General features: G+C 38.1%; 1 long non-coding RNA gene across 2 annotated transcripts in view; it reads left to right on the top strand.

Annotated features, from left to right (window-relative positions):
* Nucleotides 1-24,723, top strand: part of LOC309621230 — a 44,666-nt gene extending 19,943 nt beyond the window's left edge. The window contains exons 4-5 of one of the 2 annotated variants that reach the window (XR_014239839.1): nucleotides 381-532; nucleotides 16,868-24,723. This is a non-coding gene — a long non-coding RNA (uncharacterized lncRNA). Of the gene's footprint in view, nucleotides 1-380 lie in introns of both variants that reach the window. The other variant, XR_014239838.1, reaches the window with a different exon arrangement.
* Nucleotides 24,724-25,337: the final 614 nt, after the last annotated feature.

Here is a 25,337-nt window from a genome sequence, read left to right as displayed (position 1 = left end):
ACTATCAGTCTTCAAGCTCTGGAATTCTATCATCTAAACAGGAGGCTGCTGGTTGATCTGTGTAGCGGGCAAAGTGTAGACATTTGACCCTGGAAAATTTACATACTCCGTGAGTCTGAGGTTGGCCATCTGTAAAATGGGACTAAGAGTGCATATTTCCAGACTTGTAAGAAGAAAAGGAAATAAAAACCTCAAAGAATGTCTGGCATGTAGCAGGATTTTGAGATATATTACTCCTGGCCCATCCTGCCTCCTCTGTCCCATAAGAAAGAAGATTTGAACCAGCATCTGGAATTGTATAAGTAAGAAGTGAACTTTGGTCCCATCTCATCATTTCTTTTTTTTCCACATGCTTTCCTATCTCCTTATTTTCCTTCTAGTTTGATATGAGTGAAGCAGTTTCTTATTGAGCCCCAGGAAGAAGAAATAGTGCAGAAGAGAAGGAATAATAATGGGTCAGCTAGACAGAAGATGAGAATCATCAAACATGTGTCCCAGTAGCCAGACCTATCAACAGAGCACAGGACCTTGGGTGAGTCCCTTCCCTCGTGCTAGCCTCGGGCCTAATATAGAAGGGCACTAAATATAGAAACAGTAGTTAGGGGCATGGGCTTTGGAGTCAGAAGGACTGGGATTTGACATTGGGATTCATTACTTGCTGGTTGCATGATCTTAAGAAAGCAGTTTATCTATTATGTGCTCTATGATCATTGGTGTCTTTTATTATTGCTTATTATTGTTATTATTATTATTATTATTATTATTATTATTCCTACCACCCATCCAAAGGGTGAATGATAGGAGTGAAGATTATACTGCCTGGCATTACAGTGTTCCACCGAACTATGATTTTATAACTGTTGGATAGAGTGATTGACACACAGATAAAAGGAGGTCTATAGACAGCTCACGAGCAGACCCAGACATGTAACATTATTTAATATGTTACAGGTATGGCATTTCCAATCATATATATTGTTCAAGAGTTGGGGCTGGGTTAACTGGTAAAGGCTTCATTACAAATCATAGTTATATCTCATCTTATACCTTGTCATTTAATCAGAAAACTTTCTCTACATGCTAGTACTCAAGGCAAGAATTAAGATAAAAGCAAAACCAAAATAACAACAATAAAAAAGGATACTGAATTGTATATAGACTAAGATAATAGTTATAGGAAATGTGTATGTAATGCATTTATATTACGTTTACATATTTACATGCAGAGGAAAATAATGGAACGAAATTGCATAGTGTGAATTTCAATGATGATGGGATTGCTGGGTATTGATATTTTTTAACACTGCATTTGACTCAAAATGTTAAACATTTGCTAAATGGAGTATGTATTACATTTATGATAAAAAAAACTGAATCCCCTAAAAGTGCTACTACTTATGAAGGATTTCAGATGAAGAGCATAGAACTATAAAATCAATCCAGATTAAGAAAAAACTTTACTCCTCCCTGATTGTATCCCCTTCCTCTCTCCTAGAGATAATTAGTATCCAGAAAGGGATGATTATTATTCCCATGCATCGCTATATCCTTTTATTCCATATGAGAACTTTCCTAAACAAATTATAATATTTTTCTGCATGTTGACACTACACACACACACACACACACACACACACACAGAGTAAGTGTTCTTATCCTCTAGCTTGCTAAGTTATTTAATATATAACGTGTGCACACACACACTCACATATACACACATATGTATATGTGTATATATATATTTATATGTGTGTATGTGTGTTTATGTGTCTATCTCCTGGTCCTTACACTCAAAGGAGTGATGTGAGGAGTTCAAGGGTAAAATTTCATCAAGATCCCAGCACAGTATTTGGCACATCGTCCACAACACCAATGTTTGCTTCCTTCCTATCCTAACTTCCAATCTTTAACAGGGTTGTTGTTTATTAACCTCAATAGCATTACTATATTTGAGTGAGCATTTGGGGATGTAAGAAAAGGAAGGGAACCACGCACCTAACTATATTACGTAGGAATTTCAGTGCCATCTCTGTGATGTGCAGTGTAATGGAGTTGGGCTGGGGAAAAATCCTCATTCTTTCCAGTGAATAATAGTGCTTTTCCCGTCCTCTGTTGGTGACCTGAGGGTTCGGGACCTACTTGGAGTTCTAGGAAGAGGTGACTGGGGGTTGGCAGGGAGGGTCACTGGAACAAGAATCAGGATCTCTTTCTGGGTCCCAGAGCCTGAGCCACCCAAGGTGAGTTCCTTCCCCTGCTGTGTGTTATGAAGCATGTGTCACTATTCATACCTCTACTGACTCAGGGGCTACAGAGGTCATGTTTATGATTTCACACATTCTTGTTCCTTGTGGTGTTCTGGTCACCTCTGTAGAACCCTCTTAATTTATAAAGAGGAGGAAGTTGTCAGAGACTCCTCAAAGAGGAGCTGGGCCTGGGACAGTGGGCCAGACTTATGGGGGCTGTATGGGAGAAAGTGGGGGGGAAGTCCACCCTGACTGGAGTGAAGAGTGGGGGCTCCCGGGTGAGGAGACAGAGCTCAGAGGTAACTGATGGGACACTCCAGGGTTCTGAGGCTGTCCAGGTGTAGGACTGATTGGGGAAGGAACACATTCGCTTCCATGGGACACTACATAGCCCCTTTATACACTGAAATGGGACAACGATGGTAAGGAGGAAAGTGCCCTGCTGGTGTGTTGCTGGTCCGTGGGGGCAGAGAAGAACCGGGAGCACAGACAGTAGGGAAGCTGAGTTGATGCTCAGTTCCCTAAACCTCCATTAAAGTAGGAAGCAGACATCAAGGGGAAGGATTCACGACTAATGGATCCCCCACACCATCTGGAAACCATACACCCTCTAGTTTCTCTCTGACCCCAGGTTCCATGGACTCCATCTGCCAGCGAGGTTCTACCTGCCTCCTGAAGTCACATTCTTAACCAGAACACTCTGTCCACCTGTTAGCTCTTCCCACACTCTCCTTTGTTTCGTCTCTGCGTCATCCCTGAGGTCACTCAGGCTTTTCTCCTCCTTTGTTGCTTTCCTCCTTTCATCCGTTCAGTGAGGTGTATCACAACACAGCACTGCTCTGACAAGTTTAGGCTTTTTTTTAAAAAAACACATATTTTTCTTGTGAACTTATCATTTCTGCAGAGTTAAGATCTGACCCTTGCCCCAAACAGATCTTTTTTGACAAAACCCCTCCTCCCTTCTGCTTGGGTAACTCTGTGCTGTTGTAGACGCATGGGCTCAGTATACTTAATTAAATGTGTTATCATCCATACTTCCTGACCTTTTTCAACCCTGTTCAGTAGAGTCTCTGCACAGGATTTCTCCTGGGATATAATAGTTTGTTTCTGGATTTCAGCCATGTCATCTGCACACGTTCTTTCATAGACAGTTGGCCCTATCACTGGATCTTTTTTGGAGGGCTTCAGTAGTTTACCATGTGGGCCCACAATGCCTCTTTCCTCGCCTCTAAATTCATCTCTCTGCCAACTTACTGAAGGTAGGGATTAATGAAGATGCAGGGTAAAATTCTTGGGCTTCCCTGAGTCCCTTGGCGTTGGAATAGAAGCATTTAATAACCAGGGAGTGGATATTACAGAATGCAGTTGGTGGTGTTAGAACAGATTTGAAACATCTGAAAAGCACTGCATTCTGATAGAGATATTTTCTAAGGGCAGAGGAAAGAGCATGATACCAAAGTAAGTGAGTGTTCATGGAGATGATGTAGAGATTTTAATTATCATTTAGAATCTGGGGAATATTTGTGCCCTTATCCTAGGATATCTTTCATTCATTCACTGATTCATATCTACATGGGTAATAGGTAGCTCAAACAGTGCTGAGTATCTGCATGCCCAACTCTTTCCATTGTGTGATCAACAAAGTTCCATTATTATCCACCTTTTGTAGTAGAATAGTCTTCAGTATTTTCTCTACATTCATTGAGAACCACATAACATAGTGTAATACTTTTTGATTCAACCATTCAACAGAATTTTAGAAATTTCAAGAGGAAAAGGAAAAGCTACTATGTTTATATTTTTGCTCTTTCCAATTTTCTTTCTTCCTTACTGACATGCTAAGAGCACCTCTATTATCAATTCCTTTCTGTCTTAAGAACTTCCTTTAGCCATTCGTTTACTTTACATTCTGCTGGTGATAAATTCTCTTCATTTTCCTTCATCCGACAATGTCTTTGCATACCCCACCTTTCCTGAAGGATAACATAACCACCGGATATAGAATTTTAGGTTAACAGTTTTCTTTCAGCCCTTGAAAAATGTTGTGCCACTTCCTTCTATACTCCATGGTTTCTGATGAAAAAATTGCTGTTATTTGAATTGTTTTTTTCCTTTAGATAACGCATCATTTCTCTCTCCCTGCTTTCAAATTTTTTCCGATTTTTTTGGGGGGTTTGTCTTTAATATTTTCCTAAGTTTGATCATGATGTGTGTTTCATGGATTTCTTTGGAACAATTCTTTTTGGGGTTCGCTCAGCTTCTTGAACCTCTAGGTTTATGTCTTTTGCTCAACTTGAAATTTGTTAGCCATAATTTCTTCAAACACTTTTTCTCCCATGCACTTTTTCTCCTCTCCTTCCAAGAAAAAATGACATGAATATCACATCTTTTGTTTATGGTCCCATAGGTAGGTCCCCGAGGCATTGTTCTATATTTTTTTAGTCTATTTTTCTCAGTCGTTAAAGTTGGGTTGTTGCTGTTGTTCTGCCTTCACGTTAACTTTCCTCTTTCCTCTCCATTCTGCAGTTACATCCATCCATTGAATTTCTATTTCAGTGTGTTTCAGTTCTAAAATTTCCATGCTTTGTGACCACCTAGAGGGGTGGGATAGGGAGGATGGGAGGGAGGGAGATGCAAGAGGGAAGAGATATGGGGATATATATATATGTATAACTGATTCACTTTGTTATAAAGCAGAAACTAACACACCATTGTAGAGCAATTATACTCCAATAAAGATGTTAAAAAATAAATTAATTAATTTAATTAAATAAAATTTCCATTTGGTTCTTCTGTGTATCTTCCATTTCTTTGCTGAGACTTTCTACTTTTTTCATTTGTTTCAAGCATGTTTGTATTTTCTCATTGCAATATTTTTTGAAACATTTTTATGATGACTACTTTAAAATTTACGTTAGAAAATTCCAGTATTATTATCTTGGTGGTGTTGTTTGTCGATTATATTTTTTCACTCAATTAAGATTTTTTGATTTTTTGGATAGAAGAGTTTTGATTATATCCAGGACATTTTGGGTATTATGTTATGAGACTGTGTCTTATTTAAGTCATCTGTTTTAGCAAGGCTTCAGTGACACCATGACAGTGGGGGAAAGGGATCACAGTCTCATAGCAGCCAGGTGAGGATGAAAGTCCAGGTTCACCACTCAGTCTTCTCTGACTCAGGAGTTGGAGGGTAGAGAGGGAGAGGAAGGGGTGCCTGCCTCATTAGTGCTTGGTAGAGGTGGAATTTCAGGCTCCCCACCAGGCCTCCACCTACACTACCCTGGCTGGGAGAGGGAGCACACCTCCTTACTGTTCCGTATGTGGCCTCCATTGACACCATCCCAGGGGGAGGGGGTGTTCATTACTGCCAGGTGGGGATAAAAGTCCAGGTTCCCCACTCAGGCTCTACTAACATGGGGGATGGGGCAGGCATGGGGGTGGAAGGGAAGTGGAGCCCTGTTACTACTGCTTGGTGGAAGAAGGATTTCACTCCCCACCAGGTCTCCACCGACACCACCCAGGTAGGAGTAGGAAGGCACTTCTTGCCTGCCTTCCTTGTGGCCTGCCCTGACACTGTGGAGGGGAGGAGGGCTCCTCATCGGATGGTTGTGAAAGTTCCACTGTTTCGCTTGGCTTCGGGTGGCACCAGCCCAGAGAGGGGAAGGGTGCCTTCCCTTCCATGAGAGAGGAGGGGAAGGGGAGCCTAATTTTCACTGGATGTGGGTGGAAGTCAGACTCCTTGCATGGTCTCCACTGACACCATGGGTGGGGTGTGTGCTCATTTCCACCAGGTGGGGATGAAAGCCCTTCCTTCCCATGGGGTCTTCTCTGATACCACCCCAAAGAGTGGGGAGGGGTATTTGTTTATAATCAAGTGAGCATGGAGTCCACATTTCCCACTCAGTCTTTGCTGCCATGGTGAGGGCGCAGCTGTGTTTCATTCTGTGATTTTAGGGCAGTTGTTGTCTAAAAGCTTTGTTTCTTGCTAGGTTCCTCCTTTTTCTGGTTCTGTGTCTAAATACAGCAGGCTTTTCTTAGAGCTCTTTTTGTCTTTTCCTTTTGGTGTTTTAGGGTCTCCTGCTTCTCCAGCACCCCATCTGGTGTGTATGAGGTAAAAATAAAGCCAAGGGAATTCACTGCCTTATTACTTGGATCTCAAAGTCCCCAGCCAGTCTGCCTTTTTTCTTTTCACTTTTCAGAGGCATCTTATATTTGTTTTACCTGTAATATCCAGGATTTTTAGCATACCTAGCCAAAGTAATAGGGAGAAGTGTGTCTATTAAATCTTGTCCCCCAAACAAAAGTCATTTCCTTTTATTTTTTAATATAACTACAAGTGTATATACAGTTGGCCCTTGAACAATACAGATTTGTCCACTTATACATGGATTTTTTTTTTCGGTAGTAAATACTGCAATACTATTTGATCCAAAGTTGGTTGAACCACAGATACGGAACCACAGATACAGAGGACCCATGGATATGGAGGAACTGAGTATATGGAGGGCCAACTATGAGTTATGTGCAGGTTTTCGACTGTGTGGAGGGTCAGTGCCCCTAGTCCCTGTGTTGTTCAAGGGTCAACTGTATTTGAATTCCCCCAATTCTTAGATTAAAAAAATACCATGCTATATACCTTTGTGTACATGGACTTTTTCTCTTAGCAGTATATCCTGGATGTCCCACCGTAGCTTTATGTGGAGCTATTCATAATTCTTCTTTGAGCTTACTTAGTATATACTGTGGGTTGTGTGATAGTTCATCCAGCACAGAACTGATGGATATTTAAGTTGCTTCCATTTTTTCTTATACAAATAGTGCCTCAGTGAATATCTGTATTTATATCTGTCATCTTTTTGTGTCATTACCCATATATCTTTAGTATATAGACATAATGTTTCTGGAAATGGGATTTCTTAGTCAAAGCATAAGAACATATATAATTTTGCTAGGTATAATCAAATTCCCTTTTATAGTGGTTGCATTACTTTCCTATAGCTACCGTAATAAATAACTACAAACCTGGTATCTATAAAAAACAGAAATTAATTCACTCACTGGTTTAGAGGTCAGAAGTCCAAAATTAGTTTCACTGGGCCAAACTCAAGGTGTCAGCAGCATGACGCTCCTTCTGGAGGCTCTAGAGGAGAATCTGTTCCTTGCCTTTTCAAGCTTCTCTTGGCTGCTGACATTCCTTGGCTTGTGCCTGTGTCACTCCAACCTTTGCATCCCTGGTCACATTGCCTTCTCCTTTTGTGTCTGTGTCAATTCTCCCTCTGCCTCTCTGTTGTAAAGACACTTATGATTGCCTCTAGGGCCTGGATAATCAGGATAATCTCTCCATTTCAAAATCCTTAACTTCATCACATTTGCAAAGACGCTTTTTCCAAATATAGTAAGATTTATAGGTTCCAGAGATGAGGATCTGATATCTTTTTTAAAAAAATTTATTTATTTTGTTTATTTTTGGCTATGTTAGGTCTTTGCTGCTGCGCACGGGCTTTCTCTAGTTGTGGCGAGCGAAGGCTACTCTTCGTTGCGGTGCGTGGGCTTCTCATTGCGGTGGCTTCTCTTGTTGTGGAGCACGGGCTCTAGGCACATGGGCTTCAGTAGTTGTGGCTCACGGGCTCAGTAGTTGTGGCTCGTGGGCTGTAGAGCGCAGGCTCAGTAGTTGTGGCACATGGGCTTAGTTGCTCCATGGCATGTGGGATCTTCCCGGACCAGGGCTCGAACCTGTGTCCTCTGTGTTGTCAGGTGGATTCTTAACTAGTGCACCACCAGGGAAGCCCTAGGATCTGATATCTTTGGAAACAAATATTAAACCTACTACGGTAATCATAACCTTTTGCATCGCCGTGAGCAGTATGTGAAAGGACATGTTTTTTTTTACATCCTCATCAAATGAGTGTGTTGATAATCTTTTGGATTTGCCAATCTAATAGTTTAGAAATGGTATCTTACTGTAGTTTTAATTGCATCTCCCTTACTAAAAGCAAGTTTGAGCATCTTTTACATATGTTTAAAGACAATTTGCATTTTTTCCATTAATTGTTTATTTCTTCCATGTCTCTGATAGGGTTGTTGTTTATTAATGACTGTTTTTTAATGACTCTGATAAGCTTCTATATAGAAGGAATATCAACAGTTTGTTAGATATTAGTTACACATATTTTTCTTGTGTCTTTTTAATTGTCTAGCATGTTTTATGGCATGCCAAATTGTTATTGTTATTTTTATGTAGTCAAATTTACTAATCTTTTTTCCTTAATGTGCTTGAATTTTGAGTCGTAGTTAGGAAAGTTCTCCTTCCCATAAAAGAGACTTTAACATGAATATCTCATAGAGATCAATTGAATTTGAAGCAGAAGGAAATGAAATATATGCATATTTATATGATGGATAAGCTTTGCTGACATTCTTATAGGATGAGATACCTGAGGATGTTGAGGAAGAGGAAGTAATCATCCTTTCAATACTTATTTTTAAACAATAAGGGGAGTTTTCTCATTTAACAAGAAATCTGGCAGAAAGCCAATTCCATGATTGGTTTAATTTAGCTGTTCCAACAGTGTCATCAAGGACACAGGTTCTTTCCATCGTCAGTGTGTTGGTTTGTCTGGCTCTCGTGATCTCAAGATGGCTGCCATAGTTCCAGGCTTCACACCCAATTAACAACATTCAGAGACAGAAAAAGAGTGTCAGCATGCTTCTCTTTCCCACCCTCCTCTTTTGTTATTTGTGGCAAAATATACGTAACAAATTTATCATTTTAACCATATTTAAATATACAGTTCAGTGGCATTTAGTGCATTCACATTGTTGTACAACCATTGCCACTTCCTATTTCCGGAACTTTTTTATCATCCCAAACTGAAACTCTGTACCCATTAAAAAATAACTCCCTGTTATCTGCTCCCCGAAGCCCTGGTAACCACTATTCTACTTTATGTCTCTATGACTTATTATTATATGTATTTCATATAAATGAAATAATACAATATCTGTCCTTTAGTGTATGGAATATTTCACTTAGCATAATGTCTTCAAGGTTCACTCATGTTGTAGCATGTATCAGAATTTCATTCCATTTTAAGGCTGAATAATATGCCATCGTATGCATATACCACAATTTGTTTCTCCATTCATCTGTCAATGGACATTTGAGTTGTTTCTGCCTTCTGACTATTGTAAATAGTCTGCTAAGAGCTTTGTTGTGCAAATATCTGTTTGAGTGCTGCTTTTAATTATTTGGGGTATATACCCAGAAGTGTAATTGCTGGATCATATGAAAATTCTTTGTTTAATTTTTTTGGGGAGCCATCATCCTGTTTTCTACAGCAGCTGCACCATTTTATATTCCCACCAGCAAGGCACAAAGTAATGATTTCTCGACATCCTCACCAACACTTGCTAATTTCTGGTTTTTGTTATTTATTAATTTTTAATTGAAGTGTAGTTGATTTAGGATATTTTAGTTTCAGGTGTACAACATAGTGATTCAATATTTTTGTAGACTATACTCCATTTAAATTTATTACAAAACAATGGCTATATTCCCTGTGCTGTACAATATTTATATCCTTGTTTGCTTATCTCTTTTATAACATAGCAGTTCATATCACTTAATCCCATACCTCTCTCTTGCTCCTCCCCTCTGCCCTCTCCCCATACTGGTAACCACCAGTTTGTTCTCTGTGAGTCTTTTTTGTTATATACATTTGTTTTACTTTTTAGATTCCACATATAAGTGATAACATAGGTTGTCTTTCTTGGTCTGACTTATTTCACCAAGTATAATACTCTCTAGGTCCATCACGTTGTTGCAAATGGCAGAATTTCATTCTTTTTTATGGCTGTGTAATATATATATATATATATATATATATATATATATCCCAAATATTCTTTGTCCATTTATCTGTTGATGGCCACTTAGGTTGTTTTCATATCTTGGCTATTGTATATAATGCTGCTATGAACATTGGGGTGCACGTATCTTTTCAGATTAGTGTTTTCATTTTCTTCAGATATAAAAAAAAAAAGAATTGCTGGATCATACAGTAGTTCTATTTTTAGTTTATTAGGAAACTCCATACTGTTTTCCAAGGTGGACGCACCAATTTACATTCACACCAACAGTGTACAAGGGTTCCCTTTTCTCCAAATCTATGCTAACATTTGCTATTTGTAGACTTTTTGATGATAGCCATTCTGATAGGTGTGAGGTGATACCTAATTGTGGTTTTGAGTTGCATTTCTCTCATGATTAGTGACGTTGAGCATCTTTTCATGTGCCTGTTAGCCATCTGTATGTCTTCTTTGCAAAAATGTCTATTCTGTTTGTTTTTTTTATTAATAGCCATCCTAATGGGTGTAAGGTTGTTCTCATTGTGGTTTGGATTTGCATTTTCCTAATGATTAGTAATGTTGAGCATCTTTTCAAGTACTCATTGGCTATTTGTACATATTTTTTGGAGAAATGTCTATTCAATTTCTTTGCCCAGTTTTTAATCAAATTGTTCATTTTGTTGTTGTTATAGGAATTCCTTGTATGTTCTGGATGTTAATCCCTTATCAGATATATTATTTGCAAATATTTTCTCCCGTTCTTTGTGTTGCCTTTTCACTCTGTTGATGGTGTCCTTTGAGGCATGAAAGTTATTGATGAAGTTCAATTTATTTATTTTATCTTTTGTTTCCTGTGCTTTTGGTGTCATTTCTGAGAAGTTGTTGCCAAATCCAACATTATGAAGCTTCTCCCCTATGTTTTCTTCTGAGTTTTATAGTTTTAGTTCTTACATTTGTCTTTGATTTATTTTGAGTTAATTTTTGTATATGGTGTAAGATAAATGCCCGACTTCATTCTTTTGCATGTGGATATCAGTTTTCTCAGTACCATTTATTGAAAACACTGTCCTTTCCCCATTGAATGGTCTTGCACCCTTGTTGAAAATCATTTGACCATAGGGGTGAGTGTATATTTCTGGGTTGTCTCTTACATTCCATTGATCTATGTGTCTGTCTGTATGATAATAGCACACTGTTTTGATTATTATATTTTTGAAATAAATTTGATATGAGGAATTTGTGTCCTCCAAATTTGTTCTTCTTTTTCAAGATTGTTTTGGCTATTCTGCATCCCTTAAGATTCTATATGAATTTTAGGATACGTTTTTAAAATTTCTCCAACAGCATAATTGAAATTTTGATAGAGATTACACTGAATCTGTAGATCACTTTGGGTAGTTTTGACAATTTAACAATACTAAATCTTCTAATCCATGAACACAGGATATCTTTCCATTTATTCATGTTCTCTTTAATTTCCTTCAACAATGTTCTGTAGTTTTCAGTTTGCAAGTCTTTTGCCTCCTTGGTTAAGGTTATTCCTAGAGTATTTTATTCTTCTTAGTGTAAATGTAATTGTAACTGTAATTTTTCATAAATTCCTTTTTGGATTATTTATTTTTAATGTATGGAAATATAATTTATTTTTGCAGGTTGATATTGTATCCAATTTTGCTGAATTAACTTATTAGTTCTAATAATTTTTTTGTGTGTGGAATCTTTAGGGTTTTCTACATGTCAGATCATATCATCTCTGAACAGAGATAGTTGAACTTCTTCCTTTCCAATTTGGATACTTATTATTTCTTTTGCTTGCCTAATTGCTCTGGCTAGAGCTTCCAAAACTATGTTGCACAGTAGTGGTGAAAATGGGCATCCTTCTCCTATTCCTGATCTTAGTGGAAAAGCTTTTGTTTTCACCATTGAGTGTGATGTTAGTTGTGGGTTTTCATATATGGCATTTATTATGTTAAGGTGGTTTCCTTCTATTCCTAGTTTGTTGAGTGTTTTTATCATGAAAAGGTACTGAATTCTATCAAATGCTTTTTAAACATGAATTGACTGTGTGTTTTTTACCTTCATTCTGTTAATGTGGTATATTACATTGTTTAGTTTTTGAATGGTGAACCACACTTGTATTCCATGAATAAATCCCACTTTGTCATTGTGTATAATCCTTCTATATGCTTCTGAATTTGGTTTGCTAACATTTTTTAGGATATCTGTATCAATATAAGGGATATTGGCCAAGTATTCTTTTCTTGTAGTGTATATGTCTGGTTTTGGTATCAGAATAATATTGGTCTTACAAAACGAGTTAAGAAGTGTTCCCTCTTCTTCAATACTTTGAGAATATTTGAAAATAGACCATTTTCTTATAGCAGTTTTAGGTTCCCAGAAAAATTGACAGAAAATTAAAGATTTCCCATATGACCCCTTCTCCAGCACACACACAGCCTCCCTCACTATCAAAAGTCCACACCAGTGTGGCACATCAATGAACCCACATTGACACATCATTATCACCCAAAGTCCATAGCTTACATTAGGGTTCACTCTTGGTGTTGTACAGTCTGTGGGTTTAGGCAAATATATGCTGAGATATGTCCACAATTGTAATATCATACAGAAAAATTTCACTGCCCTAAAGTTGTTCTATGCCCAACCTATTCATCCTTCCCTTCCCCCAACCACTGGCGATCACTGATCTTTTTACTGTCTCCATATTCATGCCATTGCCAGAATGTCATATAGTTGGAATCATACAATGTGTAGCCTTTTCTGATCGACTTCTTTAATTTAGTAATATGCATTTAAAGTTCATCTATGTCTTTTCAAGGCTTGATGGGTCATTTCTTTTTAGCAATGAATAATATTCCATTGTATAAATGTACCACAATTTATCCATTCACCTACTGAAGGACATCTTGATTGCTTCCAAGTTTAGGCAATTATGGATAAAACTGCTATAAACATCCTTGTGCAGGTTTCTGTGTGGACATAAGTTTTCAACATATTTGGGTAAATCCTAAGGAGTGCAGTTGCTAGATCATGAGGTAAGAGTATGTTTAGCTTTCTAAGAAACTGCCAAACTGTCTTCCAAAGTGGCCATACCATTTTGCACTTCCACCAGCAATGAATGAAAGATTTTCTGTTTATTCATGATTCGATTGGTAGGCTGTGTGTTTCTAGGAATTTGTTCATTTCATCCAGGTTATTTAGTTTGTTGTTGTATAATTGTCCATTGTATTCTCCTATAATCCTTTTCATTTCTGTAAAATCAGTAGTAATGTCCCCACTTTCATTTCTGATGTTAGTATTCGTGTATTCTCTTTTTATTCAGTCAGTGTAGCTAAAGATTTGTCAATTTTGTTGATATTTTCTAAGGACCATTTTGGTTTCATTGGTTTTTTCTTTTGTTTTTCTACTTTCTGTTTTTATTTATCTCCACTCTAAACCACACATATTATTTCCTTCCTTTTGCTAGCTTTGCGTTTAGTTTGTTCTTCTTTTCCTAGTTCCTTAAGCTGTAAAGTTAGGTTGTTAATTTGAGATCATCTCTTTCATGTAAGCATTGACAGTTATAAATTTCCATCTCAGCACTGCTTTGCTGTACCATAAGTTTTGGTTGTTGCATTTTCACTTATATTTGTCTCATGGTATTTTCTAAATTCCCTTGTGGTTTTCTCTTTGCCCCATTGGTTGTTTAAGAGTATGTTGTTTAATTTCCACACAGTTGTGAATTTTTCAGTTTTCCTTCTGTTATTGATTTCTAGTTTCATTCTATTGTGATTTAAAAAGATAATTTGTATGATTTCAATCTTTCAAAATTTATTAAGACTAGTTTTGTAACTAACATGGCCTATTCTGGACAATATTCCATGTGCAGTTGAGAACAATGTATATGTTGCTATTGTTTGTTGGAGTGTTCTGTATATGTCTGTTAAGGCCAGTTGGGTTATAGTGTTGTCCTCCTCCCACCCACTTTATGTTATTGATATCACCAATTGCATTTTTATACATTGTGCAACTATTAAAATAGATTTTTTTGATGTATTTGTCTTTTAAATCCTGTACAAAATTAAAAGTGGATTTAGAAACCAAAAATTTTTAAATACTGATTTTTATATTTGTCCATATATTTACCTTACCAGAGATCTTTATAGTTTTACATAGCCACAAGTTATTGTTTAGTGTCCTTTCATTTCAACTTGAAGGACTCCCATTAGTCTTTCTTGTAGGGCAGGTCTAGTGCTAATGAACTTCCTTAGCTTCTGTTTATCTGGGAATGCCTTGATTTCACCCTCATTTTTGAAGGATAGTTTTGACAGATATAGAATTCTCATTTGATAGATTCTTTCTTTAAGTACTTTAAATATATTATCCTACCACATCTGGCCTCTAAAGTTTCAGCTGACAAATCAGCTGGTAATATTATTGAGGATCCCTTGTATGTGGTAAGGTGATTTTCTCTTGCTACTTGCAAGATTCTCTCTGTCTTTTCCTATTGACAGTTTGATTTTAATGTTTGTTGGTGTGGGACTGTTTATGTTTGTCATAGCTGCGGTTTGTTGAGCCTCTTTTACTTGTACATTTACATATTATGTCAAAGCTGGGAAGTTTTTGGCCATTATTTTTTTCATGTAATCTTTCTGCCACTTTCTGGCTCTCTTATCCTTCTGGGACTCTCATGATGTGTATTTTGGTCCTCTTGATGGTATCCCATAAGACCCTTAGGCTCTGTTCTCTTTTCTTCATTATTTTTTTCTTTCTGCTCCTCAGACTCAATACTTACAAATGTCCTATCTTTGAGTTCGCTGATTCTTTCTTCTGCCTGATCAAATCTACAATTGAACCATTCTAATGAATTTTTCAATTACATTATAATATTATTCAGCTCCAGAATTTGTTTCGTTCCTTTTAAAAATTTCTGTCTCTGCTGATATTCTCATTTTATTCATACTTCTTTTTCCTGATTACCTTTAGTTCTTTGTCTGTTTTCCTTTGTCTCTTGAGCATATATAAGACAGTTGCTTTAAAATCTTTGTCTAGTAAGTCCTATGTCAGGGCTTCTTTGGGTGGAGATGGTTCTATCAATTTTTTCTGTGCCTTTGAATGGGCTATATTTTCCTGTTTCTTTGTATGCTTTGTCATTTTTGGTTGCAATATGAACATCTCAAATAACAACACCTCTACCAGTCTTTGCAGACTTGCTCTCTACAAGGGTAATCCTTTACCAATGAGCTGGACTTGCTCTGATCATAGGAATTAGCCTGAAGTGAAAGCTTAAGATCTTCTCAGGCCTTTTCTGCACATGCATGTTGTGTGGGCCTGTGTGTGAATATCTCAGTTCCCCTTTATACATGGCTACTTTTAAATGTCTTAATTTCCCAAAGAGTCTCACGCCAGATTCTTCTTGGCACCTTAGATAGTCTATTGTATGCCTCCACCTATAATCTCTTGTCTCAGCTTTCTGTAGACCTATAGTCTTCTTGCACCTTTCACAGGCACTGTCGCCTTTCCCGCCTGTCTTCAAAGTTAGGAAAAACAAAGAGGAGTCCTTCAGGCAGCACTCAGACAAGTTAGAATATTGGAAATTAGGTCTCTTCTACTTCTCTGGTTTGAAGGACGGACTGGGAACTGGGCTGCCACCTCCTCCAATTCAAAACTGCTGCCACACTGGGCAGGTGGTAAGGAAAGGGTAAGTAATGACTCAAAACTTTCCCTACCATTTTTAATTAGGTCTTTTCCTAACTGGGTGTTCCTTAGTTGCTGTAGACCTTTGACTAGTCTCAGATCTCTTATAAAGTTATTTTATCAAGTCTCTAGTTATTTTTTATAATGTTTTTTTGTGGGTGAATGAGGGCCTGGAGCTTCTTAGCCTGCCATTTTGCTGACATCACTTCTCTTATTAGTTTTTAATGTATTTTCTTCTCTCCCCCTTTTATCTTCCATTTTCACATTGGAATAGCATTAACCCATTGAGTGCCAGAAAGAAGAAAGTACAAAATAACAGAGTATTAAGAAGGGTCTGCCATATAACACACTGAAATCAGGATACCTGTGTCCTAAATACCAGATTTATTTTTTTATAAGACCAAGCATAGTCATTTCCCTTGTGTTGGCCTCATCCATAACAGAAAAAGTTTGTATATCCCAATGGTTAGCAACATGGGCTTTGGTGTTAGATAAAGTTAGATGTGAGCTGGGCAAATTTAATTACTGATTTCATGATCTTTATAGATAATATTGAGCCTCCAGAGATATGAGACCCATATGTAATATATAAGCATTATATGTACATACATGGAGAATATGATTAGAGTAAATGCACAAACATCATACATTATTTTTAAATCACTGAATGGTAGGTTTCTGGTTATTTATTTATTTATCTCTGGACTTGACAATATTTTCCACAATTTCTAAGTTAGTAATGGATCATTTTTCAGAGCAGAATTAAAGCTCATAGAAAGAATGCTTGTTTTGAAAATTTCAGACATAGATTTATAGAAAATAATATAACAGACTTCTGTATATTCAAATTGAGAAATAAAATATCACATATGCAGTTGAAACTCACTTTGAATCTTCTCTGATTATATTAGTCTCCTTCTTCCCCAGAGGTAATTTTTATCAAGACTTTGGGTTTTCCATACTTAAGACTTTTCTTTATAGTTTATTACCTATGTATATATATATTAATTTTATTACGTATGTATATATCCCTAAGTGAAATATGGTATTGTTTTCTTGCATGGTTGTATCTATAGGTGCTGGCTACCTGATGGAAAGGAGAAAGGAAGAAACATAAGGAGAACAAATACACATTCACATCTCAACATTGTGACCTGCCATATATGCCTTCCTTGCCGTGTGTATTCTCTTGCAGAGCTACTAAAATGGACACAATCATTATTTTTAGCTTATGTGCAGTAGGGAGCACTAACACATTCTGCAGATACTATTTTCAACCCTTTTTTCCCTGATGTCTTCAAAGGCTTAGTTTCCCAAGTGCCATCTAGCTCAAAGTTCAGGCCTAATTTACTGGCTTTCATTCAGTTACTCATGTAGGCCTGTGTATCTAGAATCTAATCTGTAGCATCCTGGTGAAATTTAGTTTTTCTGTTTCCAGACTACTACCCATATCCCTTGATTGGCTTAAGGATGCATCCCATTTTGAACTTGATCTGATTTTGTATTACAAGTGCTGGGCATGTGTATATTTTCCTTGCCTTTTATTATTCTTAATTGCACAAGGAAGGTGATTCAGTGGTGTTTTCATATGCATGTGTTGATTGCTCCTGAATAAGCCTGTGACTAAACTTTAACCCTGAATCCCACTGTTTAAGGGTTTTCCCCCTCTGGATGCTGTGGAGCTGAGCTCTGGGTGATCCCATGCAGACTGTCACCCTTTTACTCCCTTGTGGCATTCATTGTTTAGATTATTGGGAGGTTAAGCTGATGAGCCTTCTTTTAATTCAAGGAGCTTTATTTGGGAGAGTACATAAAGAATGTTGTGAAACTACTTTTATCTAAAATCCAGGGAAGTGGAGATGTCATCTGACTGTCAAATCTAAGGTTTATCTGAGAGACATGCTTGCCCTTCCCCTAGGCAATTATATTTTCCCTGAAGCTACCAAAATGGGACTGTCATGTGGATAGATTCATAAATTAGTTTTGTGGCCACCTCATTACCTAATTCCCTTGGTTTAGGCATGTTCTTTATCTGACACCGACCCACTGTGGAATGGCCGGGGATACTTATTTTTTCTCTTTATTCTTTTTGCTTCAGAACCCAAGTGCTTTTGTTGTAGATAAAAATGGGAAATGCAGGAAAGGTAAAAAAAAAATAGAAACCCTTTAGAAGTCTACTACTTGTGAGTAGGCACATTAAATAGTTGAATATAATATTTTTCAGAAAACAAGACCTACCCATATGTTGTCTACAAGAAACTCACTTTAAATACAAAGATTCATATAGAATAAAAGTAAATGGGTGGGGAATATGCTAACATCCTAACACTAACCAAAAGAAAGCAGAAGTAGCTATATTCATTTCAGACAGAGCAGACTTCAAATCAAGGTGAGTTATCAGGGATAAAGAAAGGCATTCTATAATGATTAAAGAAGTCAGTTCTCCAAGACATAACAGTCTTTAACATTTATGTGCTTAACAGCAAAGCATAAAAATATGTGATGCAAAAACTAGTAGAATTGCAAAGGGAAGTATAATAGATTGATCGCATGATCACATCAATGCATTTGACAGAAGCATTTGACAAAATGCGACACTCATTCATGATTGAAAAAAAAACCTTCTCAGTAAACTAGGAATAGAGGAGAAATTCCTCACATTGATAATGAATATCTACAAAAAACCTACAGCTAACATCATATTAATGGTGAGAAACTTAAAGGTTTCCCACTAAAATCAGGTACAAAGCAAGGATGTTCACTTTCACAACTCCTTTTCAGTATTATACTGGAAGTTCTAGCTAATGCAAAAAGGTAAGAAAAGGAAATAGAAGGTATACAGTTTGGGAAGGAAGAAATATAATTGTCTTTGTTCACAAATGACATTATCATCTATGTAGAAAATCCAAAAGAATCAACAACAAAAATACCCCTCTAGAACAAATAAGCAGTTATGGCAAGGTTGCGGTATACAAGGTTAAAATACAAAAGTCAGCCACTTTCCTATATACCAGCAAAGAACAAGTAGAATTTGAAATTGAAAATACAATGCATTTACATTATCACCTTCCAAAATGAAGTACTTATGTATAAATCTAACAAAATATGTACAAGATCTATATGAGGAAAACTACAAAACTCTGATGAATGAAATCAAAGAACTAAATAAATAGAGATATTCCATGTTCATGGACAGGAAGTCTCAGTATTGTTAAGATGTCAGTTCTTCCCAACTGGATCTGTAGGTTCAATGCAATAACCCCCTCCCCAAATCCCAGCCAGTTATTTTGTGGATATTGAAAAACTGATTCTAATGTTTATATGGAGAGATAAAAGACCCAGAATAGCCAACACGATACTGAAGGAGAAGAACAAAGTTGGAGGGCTGATGCTACCCAACTTCAAGGCTTATTATAAAGTTCACAACACTGTGGTATTGGCGAAAGAACAAATAGATCAATGGAACAATAAAGAGCCTGTAAATAGGCCCACATAAATATAGTCAACTGATCTTCAACAAAGGAGCAAAGGCAAAAGAATGGAGTAAAGATAGTTTTTACTACTAATGGTGCTGAAAGAACCAGACATACACATGGGAAAAAATGAATCTAGACACAGACCTTACACCCTTCACAACGATAACTCAAAATAGATCACAGACCTAAATTTAAAACATAAAACTATAAAATGGCTAGAAGATTTAGGAAAAAACCTAGTTACCCTTGTTTATGGCAATGTCATTTTAGATATAATACCAAAGGCACAATCTATGAAAGAAATAACTGATAAGCTGGAATTCATGAAAATTAGAAACGTTTGCTCTGCAAAGGACAGTGTCAAGAGAAAGAGAAGACAAGTCAAAGAATGGAAGAAAATATTTGCAAAAGACACATCTGATAAAGGACAGTCATCCCAAATATACAAAGAATTCTTAAAACTCAGCAATAAGAAAATGAACAAACTAATTTTCAAGTGGGACAAAAACCTTAACAGACAACTCATCAAAGAAGATATACAGATGGCAAATAAATGTAAGTAAAGATACTCCACATCATATATGATCAGAGAAGTGCAAATTAACAATGAGATACCACTACACATTTATTAGAATGGCCAAACTTCAGAACACTGGCAACTGGAGTTGGATTTGGAGAGGAATTGGAGCAACAGGATCTCTCATCTATTGCTGATGGGAATGCAAAATGGTTACAGCACTTTGGAAGACAGTTTGGTGGTTTCTTACCAAACAAACATACTCTTACCACACAGTCCAGTAATCACACTCCTAGGTGTTTACCCAAAGGAGTTCAAAACTTATGTCCACACAAAAACCTGCACACAGATGTTTATAGCAGCTTTATTTGTAATTGCCAAAACTTGGAAGCAACTAAGATGTCCTTAATTAGGTGAATGGATAAATAAACTGTGGTACATTTATACAGTGGGATATTATTATTCAGCATTAAAAGAAATTATCTATTAAGCCTTGAAAAGACATGGACAAACTTTAAGTGCATATTACTAAGTGAAAGAAGCCAATCAGAAGAAGACTATGTATCTTTTTTGAAGTAGTGTTTTCATATTTGGATAAATACCTAGAGGTGGGATAGCTGGATCATATGGTAGTTCTATTTGTAATTTATTGAGGCATCTCCATACTGTTTTCCATACTGATTTTACCAATTTACATTCCAACATACAACCTATATATAGGTTCCCTTTTCTCCACATCTTTGCCAACACTTGTTATTTCTTGCCTTTTTGATAATAGCCATTCTAATAGTGTTCATTGCAGCATTATTTACAATAGCCAAGATATGGAAATAACCTAAGTTCCCATCAATGGATGAATGGATAAAGAAGATGTTATACACATACACACACCACACACACACACAAACGCACACACACTCACTGGAATACTACACAGCCATAAAAAGATGAAATCTTGCCATTTACAACAATATGGATGGACCTTGAGGATATTATGCTAAGTGAAATAAGTCATATGAAATGAGACAAATACCATATGATTTCACCCATATGTGGAATAAAACAATGAAACAAAATAAATGAACAAGCCAAACAAAGGCAGAGAGGGGGAAGGTAAAATGTGTAAAGGGGATAAACTGTATGGTGACAGTTGGAAACTAAGTTTTTGGCAGTGAGTACCCTGTAGTGTACACAGCATTAGAAATATAATGTTGTACACATGAAACTTATATAATGTTATAAACCAATGTTACCTTAATAAAAAATAAGAAGGGACTTCCCTGGTGGCACAGTGGTTAAGAATCCGCCTGCCAATGCAGGGGACACAGTTTCGAGCCTTGGTCTGGGAAGATCCCACATGCTGTGGAGCAGATAGGCCCGTGCGCCACAACTACTGAGCCTGTGCTCTGGAGCCCGTGAGCCACAACTACTGAGCCCATGTGCCACAACTACTGAAGTCCACATGCCTAGAGCCCATGCTCTGCCACAAGAGAAGCCACTGCAATGAGAAGCCTGCCCACTGCAATGTAGAGTAGCCCGCACTCGTCGCAACTAGAGAAAGCCCACGCACAGCAATGAAGACCCAACGCAGCCAAAAATAAATACAAATAAATAAATAAATTTATTTAAAAAAAAACTTAAGAAAAAGCTACATATTGTATGATTCCAACTATATGACATTCTGGAAACAGTAAAAATATCAGTGATTGCTAGGATTTTCAAGGAGAAAGGAAGAGGATGAATAAGCAGAGCACAGAGCATTTTTAGGGCAATGAAACTACTCTGTGTGGTATCATAATGATATACATGTCATTATACATTTGTCCAAACCTATAGAATGTACGACACCAAGAATGAACCCTAAGGTAAACTGTGGACTTTGCGTGATTATGATGTGGCCACGTAGTTTCATCAGTTGTAACAAATGTACCACTCTGGTGGGGGATGTTGATAATGAGGGAGGCTATGCATGTATGGGGATGGGGGAGGGTATATGGGAAATCTCTATACCTCCCAGTCAATTTTGCTGTGATTGCACAACTGTCTAAAAAAATGTAGTCTTAATTTTTAAAAAAAGTTAATGTGAAGGAGCCATGTCATCTCAGATTTAACCTTTGAATTTGCCCATAATTCATTTCCCCTCTTACCCTCCTATTTCCAATATAGAGCCAATGAGATGCCTCCAATGGAACAGTATGGGATTTAACAATATATATTCAGTTATTAGTGAATGGTAAGATGGATACTTGTGTGTCAAAGAAATGGAAGTAATTTGTGGAATTTTGCCTCTCAGGGAGGCAGCAGATGGTTGAAACTGTGGTGTGACGTGGCTGGATGACGCATGAACTGAGGACCCCTGCACTGTTGAATGGGAGACAGGTCTAGAATTTTCCTATAAACGTATTAACATGCGGAGCAGTCCAGGAGCAGCAGTTAGGCAAACACCACAGCTTGCTGCCCTGGTGCCACCTCTCACTGAGCTCACCAGGTGAATCAAAGGCAAGCCTGTCTTCCCAGCGTGGGGAACTGGATTAGGGTCTGCTCAGAGGCACGATGTTGGGCAGCTCTTAGGAGCTTCTGAGTCTCCCAAGAAACTAGAGATCCTTCTGTCTTTAAAACTTTGAACTCAAGGCATACCAGAGAGAGATTTGCTTCCTTCATAAAGATATCTATATTCTCATTAGGAGAAACACCTTTCCATAATGCCTGCCTTAGCCCTAAGTCTCAGCCAGCCCCTGCTACTGAGTCTTGACTTTTAAAAAGCCTTTGAAGTCCCACCAGGTGCCATATACTCTGGGCAGTTTTCCTCATTCACCCCTCAGGACAACTCTGTGACATAGGTATCGTGAGTCCCACGTCACAGATGCCCAAGTTCAGACTGACAGAGTCTAGGTCACCTGGCCACATAAGTGGCAGGATGGGATGAGGTTCTATCCCTCGCCCTCCCTAGAGGACACAGAGCAGCCTCCCTTTTAGAAGATGGGCTTCCAGGGCTGGAGAAGTGGTCGATCAGACTCCCTGCTATTGTGGCCCATGGGTACTCACTCACCAGCCCCTCAGGGTGAGGAAGATGACAGAGGAGATGAAATTCTTTCCCTTCTGCCAAGAGACCTGGGTGTCTGGGCCACATCCATTGGCTGATCCCTGAAGCGGGGAGTAGGGCTCAGACAGAAGCTCAGGTGTTGCCCTTGAGACAGGTGATCTGGATGGAAGGAAAATGATATGTAAGGAAGTGCTTTAAGAAATTGTACTTTATATTTTGTCTTCTTTAATCCTAACAGCCATTCAAGTTACCCATCATTTTGGCCAACATCATACCAGGGTACTGATTTTAGGGGAGTTTATGTAAATCAGGTAGACACCTTTGTTATCTCCAGGTCAGCAGCCAACTGTGGAAATACTTTAAAGATTTTTTCCATTTTCTCCTGATGCCTCCAGGACTCTGAATGCTCTAACCTCCCTGGAGGCTGGCAGTACATGCTCCTCACATTTTTTTTTTCCTTTTTAAATAATACTTGCATTGTTTTTAAGTCTAATCATTGAAATTGAAAACTTTCTAAATTAAAAAAAAAAGAGTTATGTTAAAAGAGGGGAGAAAACATTTGTAAACTACGCCTCATAGTGGGTTAATATCCATGATTTGTGAAGCACACTCAGTAACAAATGATTGGCAACTAATTTCAACAAAGAACTCAAATAAATATATATATGAATAGCAAACATGTTAAAATATGCCTAAACCACTAGTGTGTTATTCAGGGTTCTACAGAGAAATGGAAACAGCAGGATATGTATTTATATATAAAAGGAGATTCATCACAAGGAATTGGCTTGTGCAATTATGGAGGCTGAGAGGTCCCACAGTCTGTCCTTTGCAAGCTGGAGACCCAGGAAAGCTGGTGGTGTAGTTCAGTCCGAGTCCAAAGGCCTGAGAACCCCGGAAGCTGATGGTTTAAATCCCGGAGTGAGGGCCAGAGAAGATGAGATGCGATGTCAGGCAGTGCAGCAGGAAGCAGAAGGGGGGGAATTCCTCCTCCCTCTGCCTTTTGTTCAATTCAGGCTTTGAACAGATTGGATGAGTCCCACCCACAGCGGGGAGGACAGTCTACTGAGTCCACCAGTTCAAATACTAATCTCATCCAGAAACACCCTCAGACACAACCAGAATCATGTTTAATCTGGGCATCCCATAGCCAGTTGAGTTAACACATAAAATTAACCATCACAACTACAACTAGTGAGATGAAAATATAAACCCTAAGAAGAATATTAAGTGGAAAAGACAAGATGCAAAAGATGAATAATGTGATTCCTCTTTAGGAAAAGACACCTGTGTGTGTGCAGTTGTCTATGATCATGTACCCTCACCTACAGGGACACGTCTGGAGGGGAGGCACTGTTCTATGACAACAGATCCTTTTGGGTCAAGGGGCGGGAGTCAGGCCTGTAAGAGAGTTGAGAAAATGTACTTTCACGTATTGTTTGGAATGTATTCAGGAAAACATTTTCATAAAAATTTGAAAACAAAGTACTGTGAACAGACTGACAAAGGTAATGTGAACATGTATTTATTACTTTGGAAAAGCATTCACTGTATTCAGTTTCCTGGGGAAATGAAGTAGATTTTAAAATGGAATTGACTGTGTGTGTGTCTGTGTCTGTGTGTGTGTGTTTCTAGGTCTCCTCTAGCTCTATAACCCCAAACACATGCTTACAAGTGCAGCTTTCTCTTTAGGTCGGGCCAGGGCTGGACACCCTATCTCAGGTTTAGAGATCCCAGAAAATGATGGACACAGAGGGATTGCTCACAGTAAGCGCAAGTTTCCAGAAAATACTGGCTGCAATCACTAAGCCAAGATCACAACCTCCATCCCTTCGTTCCTCTTGTTGACCAGTCCCCTGGTCTGAGACTCTCAGAGCTTGCAATCCTGGGTCTGGGCACCAGATGGCATCCATCCCTTTTTCCCCCCCCTGTTTTAAGGGAAAAAAGTACCTTTTCCAAAAGTAACAAACGATATATGATTTGTTTACTATGATACCAATTCTTTTTGGAAAATTCATATCTATATTAAAACAGTTCCACCTGCTTTTGACCACAAATCTACATCGCGTTCATTGATGTATCTCTTCCGTCAGTGTAGGCTGAAGTATCTAGGCTGCAGAAGGTCCCTCCCAGAGAACACAGCATTTCACTCTCCATTACCGCACCCTGTACAGGCTTCCCAGACCTTCCCCCACCCCCTGTCGGGCATCTCTTGTCCATGACCCTGGACACAGCTACCCAGACATCGCTCCTATGCCCCATCCTCTCTCAGTCACCTCTGCCTGCGGTGCCTTCCACCCGCCTGCCACCCACTGCCAAGGAGCTATTGCCACCTGGTGTTTCATTGTGTGCAGTCCCTGGAATATATATCTTTACAGTCTTCTTTTACGATGAGTTTTTTTTTCAGACAATATTAGAATTATTCAGTGCATAGGTTCAAAGGCTGGCATTTAAGGGAGAGTACTGTATTTTTTTGCTCCTTGAATAAATGTCTTTGTAGAGAAGTTTGA

Source organism: Balaenoptera borealis (genome assembly GCF_965194805.1).
Source record: "Balaenoptera borealis genome assembly, chromosome: X".
NCBI lineage: Eukaryota > Metazoa > Chordata > Mammalia > Artiodactyla > Balaenopteridae > Balaenoptera > Balaenoptera borealis.
Note: the sequence above shows the minus strand (reverse complement) of the source record. Positions and strands in the feature narration are given on the sequence as shown.